General features: G+C 40.7%; 1 long non-coding RNA gene across 2 annotated transcripts in view; it reads right to left on the bottom strand.

The window, feature by feature from the left end:
* LOC126635312 (uncharacterized) overlaps positions 1–18,186 on the bottom strand; it is an 86,485-nt gene that overhangs the window by 30,897 nt on the left and 37,402 nt on the right. For both annotated transcript variants that reach the window (XR_007627663.1, XR_007627664.1), the window contains exons 9-10: positions 9,724–9,936; positions 3,285–3,408 (exon numbers count right to left, since the gene is read on the bottom strand). This is a non-coding gene — a long non-coding RNA (uncharacterized LOC126635312). The remainder of the gene's footprint in view (positions 1–3,284; positions 3,409–9,723; positions 9,937–18,186) is intronic.

Genomic DNA, 18,186 nt, shown 5'->3' with positions numbered 1-18,186 from the left:
GAGGACTAAGAAAAGCTTATTCCATACTTAACAGCAGAAAACAAGTTTGTTTTCCAGCACATCTGTTTCATAGCACATTGCTGCTGCAATGTAAACTTTTTGAACTGCAGTATTTTCCCACCTGTGTTGACCAGGGGAAAGTGCTGAGTGCCCTGGTCTGCAGCAAGGCTGTTGTGGTCACCTGATACAGGAGCAGTTTGTGTTAGCCCTGAGGACCCACAGCAAAGAGGAGCTCAGACTGTGTCTCTCTGTGGAAAATCCGAACATAAGGGAAATAAACTTGATCTTGGGAGAAAGAGGTTCTTTGTCCCCTGCATGATCTCAGACAACATCTTTCTTCTCTCCAAGCCTCATTTTTTCCTCAAAATGAGGACTGACAGCTTCCTGTCTTCTCTCTCTGAGCTCATGGCTCTTTTGGCTAGTGGCTGTTCCTGATTATGGGTTGGTCTGATGACTACGAGTCTGACCTCCAGGAGGCCTCTGGACACTTGTATATTATATTTGATAATGAAGTCTCCTGTCTTATCCAATCAAGACAAAAAAAGTAAGTCAGACCAGAGGAAACTGGCTCAGCACAAAATGGCAGCCTCAATGCAGTGAAGTCAGAGCCATTAGCTATTGACTACTACAGAAATACTGAAACTGCATCAGTGATTTCTTTTTTTAATTGCTATTTAGGGATTTAAATGAGATTTTTTAAAAGAAAGAAAGACAGAACGTTTAGTCTACAATCACTCTTTGCTGCCAATACAGGCTATCATATAAATTACTTAGACACTTTTAAAAATACATTATTTACTCAATAACCCATAATGGGTCCAGAGCTCCTTTTACACGCTATTATAGAAGTACATAATTGCTGAATTTTCAAATGGATATTTCTTCTAGGCAATAGTCTGTAATGGTTCCTTCAAAGCTCTTAGGCTTTTATCATATGAAGGCCTAAGTAGAAAATGTTTAGTTCACCGATCATTGACCTAATAGAGAGCAACAGCTTTTCTGGAACAACTATTGTCTGTTAGGGCACCTGATGTATGAATGACATTTAAAAAATTCTTGGAAGTATTTGCTAGAGAAGAATTACTGTTCGTGTGTAAAGCAAATGCTATTGATGAGATACTCAGAGTTCTTTTGTTTGGTTCTGCTTGGTTTAGTTTTTTAGTTTCTGTGCAAGCCCACAAGCAAAAGAAAACAGTTGGTTTTGTGTATGAAATGCGAACTCAGTCTAGGACCCATTCGGATCAATGAGAGACATTTCAATTTTCACAGAGGTCATTCAGCTCAATTAAAACATGTCTCAAATGAAAACACAATGTAAGAAGCTGAATTCTGAAATCAGAGAAGTAAGGGAATGCTGCAGTGGGGCAAATCACATTTCTTAAAGTCATGCTGAACACAGAAAAACCCACAGGCCTATCCTGAGCTTGATCTAGAAAGGAAATAGGCAACTTGACACTTCTTCAGCACTACTGCTATGAATCTCACAATTACTGAGCTGCTGTTCTCTACTTACATTTAGCTTTGAAGTTTGCTGTTTCCATTTCAAACACAAAGGTAGGTTCAGATTCCTAAAACCTTGATATAAGAAAACACATTTTCTCTCCCTACACACTTTGGGCAGTAAAGTCCTTGGCACTACTGCCAAATAAATGTCGACTAGGTCTAAGTGCAGGAGCAGCAAGGCTGAATGTGAGCTGGGTGCAGTCAGGCAGAGACCCTCAGAGAGGCTGAAGGACACCTCCAGCTCTGACCCAGATGGACCAAGGGAGAGGTCCTTGCTGGGTGTCACAGCTCCCTCACAGACTTGGGGCCAATGGGATGTGCAGCTCACTAAAGGAGGCTACTGAATAGCCAGGTCAGGAACTGGGTGTGATCTTAACACTGTGTGCCATCAAAACCAGAACAACTATCCCAGCACAGTGCTCTTTTGTATGTGATCTGACAGCAGAAGCTCTCCCATGCCTTTTATCATTGGATTTCTCCAGCCTCATAAGGCTGCCTGGGACTCCCAGTATTCTGGCATGATTAACACAAAAAAATACAGTTGCTGGCAATTCTAATTGTTCCTTCTGTTTGATGCATCTGATCGAAGAGAAACTGAAATCACAGACCAATATGCACCCAGGCTGCACCAGTTAGCCTCATCATGCAAATGAGACACACTTGCAGGTGAACTTATTAGAGATCAAATAGGTTTAGGCACCGTGGATAATGAAGGCAGAGCGCTTATGTTGCAACAGTCAGAGCTAGAATTTAATCATGTTGTTGATACCTACTGCAGCAGTGAACAAACACAGAAACAGCCACAAAAATCAAACTGTTAGAATGAAAGGAAGGTATAAACCAGACAAATAATAAGAATAAAAAAAGACCCAAACCAAGGAGCATAGTGGTTTCAAGAAGGAAAAATTTGCATGTTAGATCTGGAAAGACTTTGAGCCCTGCTGCTTTCAGCTGAGCCCTGGATAAGTGGGGGTTGCAAGGAGAAACTGATGGGGTGTCACTGTCTGTTCCAGGAGAGAAATGGCTCCTACATACCTGTGGAGATGGTCCTGCAAGGGGAGGGGGGAATGCCAAGCAGCAAAATGCTTGAAATCAACAATGGTAAAACATAGCCCATACTGAGAAGTAGCATCTAATAGGAAAGAATTAAGAAAGAAACTGAGAAACAGCCTCCTGGGGTGGAATTTATAACAGAAGTTACACAACTGACAAGCTGGATTAGCAATTTGGTAGACATTAAGAGTAAATAAATTCTGCAGAGGCATTAGCCCCTTCTGTCTCAAAAAACCTCTCACGTGTTCCCACCATCCTTTATGCAAACATCTGGTGAGACCTTGAGCAGGCCCACTAAGGTTTCCCTGTTTTAAGGAGCAAAGATGAGAATCAGCAGGTGAAACCTGCAAAAGGGAAACATTTGGCTTCCTTTTGGCAGACAGAAATAGATAAAAATGCCACTTGGCGTTTCTTCTAATACCAGTTGGTAGTAGAAGAGCTCCAAAGATGTCAACAGGAAGCCCTAGAGGTTAGAGGGAATGATGTAACCATATGTGACATAATGCTTGTTGTAGAGATTTCCTGGAACTGATTAGTGCCATTCATGATAACAGCAGCCAGCGAGAGTGTGAGGACTGGGTGAAGGCCCAGGCAGCATTCAGGAGTTGGATATTTTTCTTTCTCTTTTAACACCATGTCTGGTCTCATTGTTTCAGATGCATAATAGAATAACAGTGTGGTATTCCCATGCAGCTTTGTCTGGGAAGACTTGGAAGCAGCACACTCACCCGCAATACGCAGCCACTCCCACGCAAAGGGTCGCAGAGAGAGAACTGCAGAGGTGGAAGGACACCGAATACTCCAGGCTCCTCCTTCCTCCAGAATATCCTCCCCTCTGTTCCTCTCTTATTCCTAGAAGTATAAGGTGCAATTAGGTCATCCTCATCAGGATATTGTTTTTTTGCCTAGTCTATACACAAACACTAAGAATTGTGATCTATATTTAACAGGAGGCCTCTGATCTATGTGAGTGGGTGGAAACTGATAGTGAGTGACATGGACACTGACAATGGCACACAAACTCCACAACACTCTTAAAACTTTTAATTGCATTTTAAAGTAATGTAACAAGGCAATGTTTAATGAGTACTTTGTTTAAGAAATTCTGACTTTATAAGCTAATTAAAGGGAAGGGAGGGTTACTGCACTAGGGCAAGAAACCCAGGCTGCTGAATGTCTTTACTACAGTAACACATAGTTCAAATTCAATTGGCAGCCTTGCAAATCTCCAGCCAGCCAGCATGAATGATTACTTTTTTTTTTTGACAGGCAAATAAATTATTATTATCATCATGATTATGTTAATAGAAAAAGTAAAGGATAGGCAAGTACTTTTTTTGCCAGGGCTGGTAAATTTTACTGACACTTTTTGCAAAGCTGTCATATGGCTGGGTTAGATGAAACTGGAAGACTTTATGTGCGTAACATTTAACTTTAAACATTCTTCATGGAAACTTACATGGCACATAATTTACATATTCAATACCAGTGACAATTTACTTCTCCCATCTGAGCAGGGCTTTCAACTATGCCACTTGAACTAAATTAATAAACAGTAATTAGAGAATGTTGTGCGAGCGAGCTGTTGATGTTGAGAAGATTCTAATCAACACCTTCTTTTAAGGGCCAATTAAAGCTGAATGTATGCAATATAAACATCTTCTTGTATTTAGACATGAACTGGTGAAGAAGGTAAAAAATAAAAATCAGAACAATTACAGCAGGTTAGATATGATCCAATGGAATGATGAATCTTCATTAATTGTGAAAGCAGCAGTAATTTCTAAAAACCGCTGGCCACCTTCCATGGTGAAGCACTGACAACTTATGCAAGTTAATTCTGACCAGGATAAACCTTAATGCTTCCATTGTCAGGTTTTTCTCTCAAAGCAGCTCTGTAGCTGCCTCCAATTTCCACTGCAGTATTCACCTGTCTGTAAGACAACCCGGCATCTAAAGTGAGTCCAGAGCTGCAGTAGAAAGGCGGCTTCCCTGGGGGGAGGCAGTAAAGGCGCACGCAGCCATCCCATTACTGCTGCCTCTGTAGCAGAGAGAGAGGCTCCCCGGCAGGTGACCTGGGGAAGGATTTGCACAAAGCAGCCCCCACCAGCACTGCTAATGGGAATACAAACACAAGGATGAGTCTGAGGGAGAGGTAAAGCTGCCCCAAATTGTCTCCAATGTATTACTGGGGAACAGGAGCAGTTATGCCAGAAGAGCTAATGGACTTTATGTGAGTAGCCCTTCACCCCACCAGAAAGATAAGGTGGTTTATCCTGAAAGGTGAATTTAAGACAACCCTTGTTTCCAAAATTCAGAAACACAGAGAAAGGGCAATCTATGATTTAAACAGAGAGGATCCTTAGTGTACCAAAGGGAGCCTGCAGTAGCAAGCCAGACTTGTGTATCACCATTATGAACTGTCAGTAAGTTAAAAATAAGCATAACTTCATCCAACCCACAGCTCACTGCTTCCTAAAGCACATCTTAAAAAAAAAAAAAATCATCTAAGCTGATGCAATGAAGCACATGTAAAATTTGTCTTCCAAGTTAGAAGATACAACAGGCTAATAAAGGTAAGGGAAACATCTGTTCCAATACTGCACCAGTATCATTTGGAGAAAATGACTGCATCACTTACGGCCGTTTGGTATCCAGAAATACTACCACAGTAATAGGATGTTGTCACCTCAGGCTCTACTGAAATCTACAGGAATTTTACTTGTTTAAGAATATGGGATTAGGCACATGATCAGTGTTTCTTCCTTTTGAAAATAAACATTTCCACTTACGATTTCTGTAGCGGTGTGAGATCATTATCTTGTGACACTATTTTGTTCCACTGGCATTATCTCCTAATTAGCTATTTAAAAATATATGTAAGGGGGTGGAGGTGGCGAGTGGACTTGTAAACCTGACAGGTCTGATATGTTCTTACATCTGCTAATCCCAACCATTGAAAATATATTAGTAAAACCAAATTAGCACTTTAAAGAACAACACAGCAAAGGCCTTGTGTCTTGAACCCCAGGAGTTCAGTGTGCAGCAGAAGGGCTCTTGCACCCGGAGCAAAGCCCTTGGGCAGGGGAGGGGAGCAGAAGCAGGGAGAAGTGGGGAGCAGCATGCCAAATGGGAAAAATCATCCCTGGGAAGAGAGCACCATTGAAAGGCTGACAACCTCTACAGTGTGGTCAGCCCTACTTACAGTGGTATCATCACCTAAGGTGTTTGATGGAGGACTTGTGGGGGGACTTCTAAAAAGCCAGGTACAGAGGAGTTTACCAGGGATAAAAAGATACAAGTAATACAGAGAGAAAACATCTAACAAAGTGTGTTCAATATCCTCTGCACTGTCTCCATACCCTGAGAGACTATTGCATTTAGAGGCACAAAATCATAGAAGCTTTCTCCAAGATGCTTCATAATGTTTGAGCAGGTCTGGGATCTCAGTTGTGGAATGGTAAGAACTAGGAAGATGGAAGTAGTATGCTGGCCTCATTTCTTCTCTCAAGAGGTAGGCTAAATTCCTAAAAAACTCTCTTTGTAAAAAAAGAAACCAGGGCACATATAAACATGACAGGTCATTTTGGAAGTACTCAGACACATGAAGAAAGCACCCCCTTGGCAATAGCATTCTTCTAGCCGGCAGAGCTAGGAACTATGATTTGTTTCGAGTTGCCTTTAAACCTCAATTCGGTAAGTGTGTTGGTGATTTTCAGGGTGTTCTGAACAGTGGAAGGAGGCAAAGTAAATGTCTAAAGCATACTGATAGTGTGAGGCAGGCTCTCATCTGCCATTTACTCCAATCTCTGCAGTTTGATTCAATATGCAGCATGCAATATGACTTCTATTCTGATCAGATGGAATTTCTAGGCCTGATCTGCTTGCAATAACTATGATCCATCAACAACTTCACAGCAAGCAGGGAGGTACAGAGGGAAAAACTGAGGTAAGCAGGAAGGGAATGAGTCCACATGAATGTCCTCTGTATATTTTTGGTTTCCATTGAAAGTTTTCTCTTGCCTAACATCACTTCATGGAATCATAGAATGATTTGGATTGGAAAGGACCTTAAACACCATGTAGTTCCAATCCGCCTGCAGTGGGCAGGGGCATCTTTCACTAGACCAGGTTGCTCAAAGCCCGTCCAGCCTGGCCAACGTTGGTCCTTTTTTCACACCTCTTCAAGTCCACTTGGTGAATAAATGAAATTAAATTCCTCACTTGCTCTTGATAATTTTTAAATGCAAGCCAAGCCTCTTGGCTTATCATACCTGTATATCTACTTTTAAAAAATACTGTTGGACAATTTCTCTCTCTTTAATAGGCTGGTGCTTTGGCCCATATGCACCCTGTGCACTCCCTAAGGCTCATGCATAACTGCAATGGACGATTAGTCCAACTAAGTCTCCAGCAATTTCAATGGCTTATGCTAGAGTAGATGGGGTACAATATGTAATTTCAGCTTTTTTTGTAAGGGTTTTCAATCGTTCCATGAACTAAATCATTTTATCAGTTTCTCTCTCTATTTCTTTCTTTTTTTTTTTTTTTCACTTTGTCCCATTAAACTACAGAACTGGAACATATTCATGAATAGTTTCTTTCTGCTTTAACTCAAGGAGTTCCTGACATAACAAAAACTGGTAATTAACTGGCTCGAAGACTTTTACAATAGCCTCTTTAAATAAGTCCTAGTATGCAGCACTCGCAGCACTGACTCCACATTGCTGATACCACTGCAATGCACCCTCTGTTAAACAAGGCTTGCTGCCCTACCTCAGCAACAATTCTTGGCTGCTTTCTTCACTGCTCCCCTACTTGGAAACACCAAAGTCCTCCCACATCTGTTTGTGTGGAAAGGGCTACCAAGGTCCTCCATGATGGCTCCCTGCTCTCAATCCACTCGCTCTGTGGCACTTCCTTAAACACTCCATTTCCAGAGGGCCACTTGCTACCAGCACAAGGACCGAGTGGAGGTCTCCAGAGATTGGGCACAGTGGGCCTCCCCTCCTACCTAGTGTCACAGCTGTTCTGTGCTGTTGGCACAGATGTATTTTGGCACACGTTTGCAGTACCCACAACCTGCTCCTGCCCCACACCTACTCAGAGCAGGAAGGATTCTTCCTGGTAGAAGAACCAGGCTTTGATTTTTCAGGTTTCACTCAGCAGTGTGTGATTTGTAGCTGCTGCTGCTTGTTGGCTCTAAGCATAGTCCGTTTTGCCTACTCATGCTTATCTCCCCTGGTTACAGTACATTCTGTTTCTGATGAAAATATTACACTGATGAGTGTTTGGCTCTACCATACTTTTATGCTTCTTGCTAACTAGCTCGAGCCTTATTGTTGCAGTTTCTAATATTTTGCATCATTTGTAGAGCTAGCAATTTAGTTGGTAAATAGCATGAAAGAAAGTTTTAATATGTATCTTCCCCCAGTGCTCCAGACAGATTGGTTGACTGTGAAACAATTACATACATATGTGCTAGCCTATATTTCTTGTAAAATCAAATCTTGTAAGGATGCCTCTGCCAGAACAAGCCATAAAGCTAGACAGGGAATGGAAAAAAACATTTCCAAATACGTACGGCTTCAGTTACAAAACTATAAAAAAATAAAGCAAAATTGAAAAGGGCGAAGGAGACAAAATGTAAACACAAGATTTTATACACTCTGTGTAATATAGAGTAAGTGTCATTTTGACATGCTGGTATCATGAGCTGCCAATGTAGTTCAGAAAAGAAAGATATCTCCAGAATTACAGCAATGTTGCTCTCTTACATCAAAGCTAGTTACAAGATCTATGGCTGCGGTTGCCCAGCCTAACTGCCTACTTGGAAACTAAGCAAGGAGAAATAATTTCTTAAATAATTGTATTTAAAGTGTCCAGAAAGATCATAAGTCTTCAGAATCACCTTTGGAAATGCTGCCCTTTTAGTGGGAGCTCACAACCACACCCTTCAGTGCAATGAGTGCCTCAAGGCAGCTGAAAGCCCCCCCACACCTTCTGCACTCTGTTCTTCTGTAGGACATAAATGAAGCAATTGTAGCACATCACTAAGCTGATTTTGAGCCTTTGAAAAAACCTCCTCCTTAACACAAATACTCCACCACTGTCAGCTGGACACATTTAACTTTTGAATTAAAGTTATTTTCCAGAGGTCAGACATGTGACAGCAACAACAGTCTTCAGCCAAGCCATGTATTTCAGGTCTGCATCTGAATTTCCCCAGAGCCCAGTACCGTTTAAATACAAGTAACTGACTCTGGCTCATCGCTAATGCAAAACTTCTGTTCTCCAGATTCCTTCAGGGCTCTGCTCGTGGCTTCCTTCCCCACACAGGCATGGGGAGACACATCCCCTCGGTGCCCTCTCCCTCAGCGCACACTGCTTAGCAGGTCTGACAGACCCAACAGCCAGCATCTAGGAATAACAGCAGTGATTTTCCTTCCCATTTTGCCCCCATCCCAAAGACTGCTAGGTGTTTCGGTGGAGCTTTAGATGGTAGCCACATAGTTTGTGAAGACTCATGCCTCCACCAAGGGCTGCCAGGCTGCCCTGCCACCACTGGCTGCTGGTCTGCCTTACAGTCACAGGGTGGTGGAGTGGAGCAGAAGCTTTTGGAAGAGGGATGGGGGCTGCTCACTTACATGGGTGGACAGAGGAAGACAAAGCCACTCTCCACTCTGAGTATGGTCTATTTTAATTACATAGCAATTGTACAAAATACAAAACCAGCACTCTGTACAATGTTTTTTGGTGCTTATACAGATCTAGAGTGTTCAGAGGTATTTCAGGAAGCACTATTTCTGGAGGCACATGCAGCTCAAAGGTGCCTGGGCTCCGGCTTTGGTGGAAACAGTAATGTCTGTCGCACCATCCCAGTCCCTGTGACTGCAGCAGCCATTGGTTAGTTACAGTGGGCTTTGGGACAGGTCTGGTCTGTACATGGTGTCACAGTACAGTCCCCATGATAAGCAAGGTCACAGATTTCTGCAGTGCAGTTTCCCAGCAAGCCTGCTCTCACCAAATTAACTATTAACAATACCAACTAATATTGCATAAACATTGACATTCATTTTCCCCATGCAATAATTCTGTAAATCTCACTCCACTGCTGTGAACTGCTGAGAGGATTTTGGGGACATAGCCCCCCTTCTCCAGACCTACCTCCAGATGTACATGGCCAGCTCCTGCGACTTCTTTTCTATCAGTCTCTCAGCACAGGTCGGGTCCAGATCTTCTGACAGCAACATTTTATTTTCCAGCCTGCTTTGTAATTCAGATAGTGTTTTGGTTCACTTGGCTGGCACAGAGTATTTTCGCCACACCCGTGTCTCTTCAGACAAACAACCTCTTTTCTAACCTCTGGCAGAGCTAAACCTAGTGAGTAAGAAGAAACAGTAGTTAAGGCATAATAAATAAAGCCACCCTGAAGAAATACGTACACAAAGCAAGATGAATGGGCATCATCTACCTGGACAGTGTTACTGCTAAACATGGGAGGAATAAATCAGACATGTCAGGAGCACTAGGATACCTGACAAACAGGGAATGACGTTTTTTGAAACTGTAGTTGTATCTCTGCTTGTTTGGATCAAACACTTGTAATAGTTGTGGATTAATTTCCTTCCCATAGTCAAAACAATAAATTCAGGCACCATTTTATTAATTTCCAAACCAGCGCCAGATAAGCAGAATTGCATTTAAAAAAGTAAACACCCTGCCATAGAATTGGAGGATATGTAAGTGTTTGGGGTTTTTTTCCTGTGTCTGTAAGAGGGGGAGGGCTTTAGCAGTATGAATAGATTTCATTTTGCAAGTTGTGCTACAAAGCACTGATAAGGCCACGGGAAAGCAGCAGAGATTGAGGCAGAGCAGGAAGAAATACCACCCATATTAGGAGACAGCCACTTACTTAGTTGCTCCCATTTAAATAAAGATGCCATTGTTCAGCCAGAAGAATGCACATATTCACAGCCCTGCACAGAATAGCTCAGTGTATCTAGAACTCCAGAAGTGTCCAAATTACAGCCCCAGGGCCAAAACTGCCCTTAAGTCTTTCTGAAGAATGACCCTCTGCTTAATTAATCAGTGCTTTAACTGTGAGTGATCCCAGGACACCCTTTTCTCAGGCCTTTTTCTTAGCCCTGCTTGTTCAGAACAAACCTTTAAATGTTCTCTGAGTGATTTTTGACCATTTTTTCCCCTTTCAAGATTATTATTTCCTGTTTTACTGTGAAAGCTCATTAGAAACGAAGACCAGAATCTAGATGATCTCAGTTCACTTTACTTGGATAGGAAATGACTGACTCAGGATGGAGAGACATTGGCTTCTTTTCAAGGCCTACCAAAAAAGATTAAGTCCATGGACTCCCAGAATACTGCTACTGCAATTTTCTTTCCATATACTATGTAAGAATTATAGCAGGGCTGTTGAGTTTGTACACGCTATTTTGTTAGTCATATTTGATCCCATCACCATAACTCCAGTTGTTGTGCATGGGATCTTACTAAAATCTCGTTTCCATTTACTCCGCACAAGACAAGTATGAATTTTCAGAACTGAGAACCCCTTCTTGCTGTCACAGCCCAGGTCATCTGGATTCTCAAAAAGTTGGATTTGTTTGTTTGTTGTTTTGTTTTGGGTTTTGTTTGGTTGGTTTTGTTTTGTTTTCTGTCTGGAGTAGAACTGAGATTTGATGGCAACTAGAAATGCATGAAGGCAGTGAAAAACATTTGCAAAATTTCTCTCCAGATTGGACTCTGCTTTGTCTATCTAGCTTTGATTATAAAATTTACCCTATTCTATCTGAAGTTAAACAGAGAAAGTCAAAAGATGTTGCTTGAAATGAAATTGGTGGCGTCTTTTTTTTTTTAAACAGTAATCTTTACAGTGAAAACCAAATGAATTTTGACCATCTTTATAAAGTTGTAACAAAGTATACAAACTAAAAAATGTCAAGGCTTTAAAAAAGTTAGCATGAATGTTTTGAAAAGGTATAATGATAATATAATCCGCAGCTGGGGAAGCTGGAGCTATACTGTTTGATAGGCTCTATCTTATGATATCCAATATTAAGCTAAGTAAAATGATATGACCGGATGGCCTAACTAAATTTAGTAGTCTGGTGAATTGCCACTCTACTAAATTTAGTCAGCCCATAATGGGCATTAGATATCTACAGCCCAAATGATAAAATCTATCTTACTTTCTTAGGCTCTTGGTGAATGCCCAACATACTATGTTGCACTATTAAGAAAGAAGCAAATCTGCAAGGAAAACCATGGGAAGGGGGGAACCAGGAACTTAAGGAACACAGAAGGAATCAGGGTGTGTAAATCCACACCCTCGTGCTCAACGTTACCCTGGCAGCAGGAGAAAGAGTAAGAGTGCTCCCCAGATACGTGACCTGAAGGGAGGAGAGCTCTCTAGGTGCCCTAATCCTCCCCACTGTAAAGGTGCCACTCCAAATTTAACTTTATGGGAAGAACATTGGTTACAGGTGGGAACTGGGTTCTCTGGGCCTTGCTGCTCCTACAGAACATAGGCTAGCTGTGTTTTCTTACCATTCTTCTATATTTTCCATTCTGGCCTTTGTAATCCTGGTGGTGGACAAGGAAGTATATTTCTACATAGATTTCCATGCATCTGCGAGCCAGCTTCACAGCTATGAAAACTGCTAAGTCATTTTTCTCAAAACCATATTTGAGGGGTTACTTACACAGCTCCTGCTGTTTAAGGGTATTTCTTCTCAGTCCATGTGTGCTGTGACCTCTCTACTGGTGTGAAACCACATAGGACACATTTTTTTATTAAATGTGAAACACAATAAGGCTAGAAGCTTTTAAAAATTCTGCCATTAACAAGTAGAGAATAGAAATTGGACATGACAAGTAATCACTGTAACATTATTCTCGTGTCCTTAAAAAGAGTTGTATCCTTCTACCCTCATATAAGAAACTACTGAATGCCCCATGTTACTCAGTGATACTTCTTAATTACAGACAAGAAATAGTGTCCTTGTCCTCACTTCAGTCCCCAGTACAGCAACAGAGAAACAGACATCATATTCAGCAGGTTCTACAGATCTAGTTTTATGCTGAAGGTTTAATATCAATAAAAAGTAAGCTTTGATCCCCTCCCTGCTATAGGCAAATTTAACCTGTCTGAAGTTCTGTATGCATCATTCTCTGCAAGAAGCAATTTTATCGATCATAGCTGGTTGTACATGCTAACAGAGAGAGACTGGCTTTAAAGAATAATATATCAGATAATCAGATAATCAGTATAGGAATTCCTCATTTCCTTAACCATTTACACGAAAATGGTACAAATAGATCCTTGGAAAAATGCTTTGTCCTTTTGTGGGGAAGCTTCTAAAATGGTAGCTATGAAGTAGGTGTGAAAATAAGATCATTACAGCTATTATCTGTATGTACTCCATCCATGTAGATACAGTGTTTAGGAAACAAGAAAGAAGATGAACAGGATCTCAAAATTCAGAGCATTTCATTAATTTATGACATTCCAATTTTTCAGTTAGAATTTTCCCTCTTGCAAGGTTTTTAAATCTAAGTTCCAAATAAATGGTTGTGGCAAATGTGGTCACTTGCTCTGAGTTCTCTCCTCAGAACTTTTGGAAAGGTTGGCTTTTTGACCCCAGTTGCATTTTGAGGTTGTGTAGGGCTCAAACACACAAGACTATCACAGATATCACAACGTGTGCCTCTATCAGTGCCCCCACTGAGGTGCCAGCTCCCCCCACCTCAGAGGCGCTGCCACAGAGGAAACATATTAGACACCAGAGAATCCAACCTCAGCACCTAAACACATTGGGAAACAGAGTGCCCTAGTTCTGCTGTTCACACAGTAACTTGTTTTTCTTTTTATAATTATGTCTTAATCATTCTTTATGCTGAAATAATCATAACATATTTACAGCCAGACTCTATTTTAATTTTTGTCTTCAGATCACTTTCTATGTGGCCTCATACTGCCATTCTCAACCCAAATGACACCCTTCCTATCAAAGCCAATTTGGATTTCTTTTCTCAGACACAAGTTTCCACGGTATTTCTGTCAAATGATTTACTCAAGTTCAGATGTTGCAAATAGATCTGCTGGTGTAAAGAGGCAGAGCAGTAACTCTGGATCTGACCCAGCTTGCATTGGGTTTCTCATCACTGTATTTTGTAACTCAGTAATGAAACCTCATTTGTGTAGCATGGCTTCATAACCCAACAGATGTGATGCTTGGCTTCATAACCCAACAGACGTGATGCTTGCATGCTCACTCCAGTTGTGCTCCTTGCTTTTAGTACAGATGAATACTTACTGGCAGGTAACCACTAGCATCATTTTTCCAAACATCATTAGCTTTTTTGTAGCTGTTGCTTTTTCTTTTCTGATATGATTTTCCCCTTATCCACCATGGGTAAATATTTGGAAAAATGCATTAGTTTCTCACAGATCTTTAGAAGAGTTTCATCTAGATTTGCTCATTTACATATATTCATCTTTTACAAGTTTTCTCCCCCTCACTTTTTAATCAAACCCCTGTTTTCACAAGGTTTCCACTTCTTCCTAATTGTCAGTCCTTATTATTTTTGTTAAAGACTGATTTTTTTCTTTAAAAAAAAAGCAGCTCCACTGCTCATCCATTTTAAAATCATAATTAACTTCATCTCCTTCCTCATTTGCTAATGGGTCTATTTTCTCTCCAGTATTTCCTTTTCCCCTGGTACACTTATAAAGTCTCTCTTGTTTTTCTTATGCCCTTTGGCTAACTTTAACTCATTCTGCCTTAAGCTGGGGAAAGGGAGACCTTCACAACACACTGCTCATAACTTCCACACCATTTTATACTTTCAAAGTCTTTTGCAGACATCAACTCATTAACTTTCATAACATGCCAGTGAGATAGAGAAGTATTTATAGCTTTATTTTGATGCGGAAAAGGAAAGGGAGGTCCTGAATAATCGATACTGTCTGCAGAGGGGGCTGCTCCAAGGACCAAAACCCCTGTCCATGTGCCCAGGCAAGTAGACAGCTAAACCTGTTGGTGGGCACAGCATCATCAACAGCAAAGCTGTAAAGCTGAGCTCAGGGAAGAGAGTGAAAATTTTGCTTTCAGTTGTCTTTATTTCAGTTTATTTTTTAGGTGAAGACTCCACAGATGTTACCTAAGTTTCTGTTCAGTTCTGCTGGTCAGATGCTCCCATATGATATTAATACATCTGGCCAAAAGCGCTGTGGGAGAAAGCAGTGCAATTGTTTGCCCAGAGGATATTTTTAAAAACCTGTTGTTGCTTTGTAAAATTATCTGACAAACATCTTTACTCTTTGATAGCCATTACTCTTAGAAAAACAATTTCAAAACCATATGCTCAAGGTGCTTGAACTAAGGTTTAACTAGCCCTGTTCACACAGGGGCATATCAAGGTTTAGGTTTATTTTCTCATGCAAATATGACAGCCAAGGCTTCCTGTAATTTTCTTTAGTTTCATTATACCCACACAGCATTATACAGAATTCTCACAGTGTTTCTTAGCTTATGGTCCATGGATCACTGGTGGGCTACAAGAAATCAGGAAGTGGTGGATGAAACAACTGCACAATTTCTGAGAAAGACCTAAAGCCTAAGCCATGCAAGCACGTTCAAGTGAGCAAACAAAGTGAAGGGGATGGAATCAAATTAACAAATGAACAATCAAAGCCTATCTGAATTTTTTGTTGGTTTGCAAATGAAAAGCATTGTGGTTAGACGCACAACACAGCCTGGGGATATTTTTTTCATGATCTTAAACAGTGGTTAAACACTGCTTTGCGTGTCTGGAAATCTAAAAAGTTAAATGATTTTCATGGGACTCTTTTCTTCTAAGCTGGTGTCAGCAATGTCTTCATCACCCTTGCCTGAACTTTGGTGCATCACAACACTGCTCCCTAGAGCTTATTGCAATCCTGCCCCTTACACTGGCTGACCTTCCTGAGCCCTCTGAGGAGTCGTCTCCCTTCCTATTCTGCCCATGCTGCCCTCCATGCCCACCATGCCTCTCTCCCACAGGCACAGCCCCTTCCCAGGGGCTTCCAGAGAGCAGCAAAAGCTGGTGCCATGCTGCAATTTATGGGGCTGACAACTAGAAAAGGTACAGAGCTGTGATTTTCCTCCTTCCTGGTGGACTTCCTAGGGTGGAAAGTGAGATGTGATGGTCTAGTTCCTTCACCTCCAGGGCCTTTTCTAGAAGGAGGTCCAACTGAGGTCCTGGATCTCCATTTGTGTGTGTGTGGGTGTATGGGGCAAGGGGAAAGCAGGGGAAGTATCCAAGCCCTAAAAATGACTTGGTTATGTTCTGCTGAGCAGGAGAGGCTCAGCACAGAGCCTGTTTAGCAGTCCCAAATTATGCTGGCTAAGTATGCAGTTCAGATGTTTATGAAGGTTTCTTTCTGATGCTTGAAAACTTGCATCTGTGCTTCCAGTTCAAGTTCTCTCAAAAATTTGAACAAAAAGCTTGTGAAGTTCAGCATCCTCCAAATTGCCCCATACAAGTCACTACTGAAACCATATCCAAATGGCTCCCCCCTGCCATACCTTCCACAGAAATGACCTAAACTTCGTCAGGTTCACATGTCCCTAGAGATGATCTCATTTCACTGCTTCAAAAGAGCTTTGGTCTGCACAGCCTGTAGCAGCAAATTTACACTTCAAAAAGCAGACAGCTTTTTCCACATCTTATTCACTTAATGGGTGAGAATGTAAAATTAGTTCCGTTGCTGATGAGGACCTTGAGCCAAATGAAAAGTGTTCATTTGTCAGCACAGACTTACAGCCTGAAACATGATTATATAGCTAATCCAATAATGGGTTTTGATGCTGAGCATTTATTTATATACAGTATGTCTTGTTATCTGTTGATAATCAGGCTCTACAATTTACTCTCTTTTGTGTCATTAGTCAGAGCAACATCTTCCAGACATATTACATTTGTGTGTCAACATACAAACACACACAAAACCTCCCTGACCAAAATGCTCTCTTTGCCTCTTTTCCTTGAAACAGCATTTGAATTTGAGCTTTTGTAGTTTAAAATATTAGTAGGAAATTAATCATTTTAGACTGAAAACCCCTCTGCATCTTAGAAGTCTTAATAGATTAAAATTTGAAACATAAATTTTGTTTCCTTATCTATAACATCATATGAACTGATTTATTCTTTTTTTGCCTGATGTGAATACCAGTACCTAATTATCTCAGGTATAAATTTGTACACATCAAATGGCCCCTGTCCTAAAGTATTCCATGTCCTAACATCAGATGGTATAATAGACTTTACTAACTATGCAAACACCACTATTTAATGGCTGAACAGATCCATCTTTTATAGAACAGAAAGTAAGTATAACATGTTAATGTTAATATGAGGCATAGTTCCTTCATCAGGTACATTAAAATTAATCAAAAAAGCAGAAAGCCATTTGTTTGCATATTCTTTTTCAACTTCCTAACTAATTTCTGTCACTACCTAATACTTCTGCAGTTGTGTGGATGACTGCAACTATCTAACACTGAAGTATTGCGACAGTTTACTATTCATTTAAATATAAAACACATAAAATACAAATATTTAAAATGGGGAGGCATTTTAATAGGTATGCTATAGTAACATTCACAGATATTAAAAAGAAAAAAAAAAAGGCTATGGGAAAGTAAAATCACTCCAGTATTAAGCTGGGAGTTAATTGCAAATGTGGGGCACACCTGCACACTCTGTGAACAATCCTGCAACACCACACAAGGCAATTTCTGCGCTAAAGGATAGCTCTGCCTGCGGAAACACCCAGGAACACCTCTGGAGGTTGGATGAAGTCTTTTCTAAATTTGGCAGTCAGGAACCTTTTAGAAGTAAAGTCATTAAGTAAAATTTTCCTCAAAGGATACTGCAAATCAAGGGTGCAGATGAGACGATGTATGAGCCAAACTCAAGCTTTGCCACTGCCTCTCCTATAAGCAGGATCAGGCCTCCCTGTGCGCTTTTGTTTAGCTGAAATTTACTCTACAATAAATACTTATATGTTGCTGCAACGTGATGTTTTATTGGGCTGCACTAGTTCACTAAAAACAGCAGGCTGGTAATAGCAGTGCTTGTGGTTCTGCCTGTAATTCATTTGTGCATGGTAATGCACAGGGAGAGATATGACACAAGATAATAAGGCAAATTAAAAAACTACTAAAGTCAGTACCTGCAATATACAGTATATTAGGACCATGTTCAGACAGGCTGATTCTTTGGATATTTTTATATTTTGTTTTACCTTGGCAAAGTAATTCATTAGGTATTCGCTTGGGTAAAGAATAAATGAATATAGCATACATTACATCCTCACTTCAGTTGCAGAAACAAATCTTTCCTGTACCCGCCAATGTAATCTTCAGAGTTTTCGTTATATAAAACACCTCAAGAAAAATGCACCTTGGTAAGATTTACACTTTATTACTCTAATGATTCTACAAACACTGCCACAATGTGATGAAAGGCAAAGCAGTCCTGATCTGATTGAGAGCTAATAAAAATCAGTACTGAAAACTGAAAATAGCACCCTTATCATCTTTCTTTCATTTAGACCTGATTACT

Source organism: Myiozetetes cayanensis, unplaced genomic scaffold, assembly GCF_022539395.1.
Source record: "Myiozetetes cayanensis isolate MyiCay16 unplaced genomic scaffold, myiCay2020 scf12, whole genome shotgun sequence".
In the NCBI taxonomy this organism is placed as follows: domain Eukaryota; kingdom Metazoa; phylum Chordata; class Aves; order Passeriformes; family Tyrannidae; genus Myiozetetes; species Myiozetetes cayanensis.
This window is presented reverse-complemented; position numbering and strand designations above follow the sequence as displayed.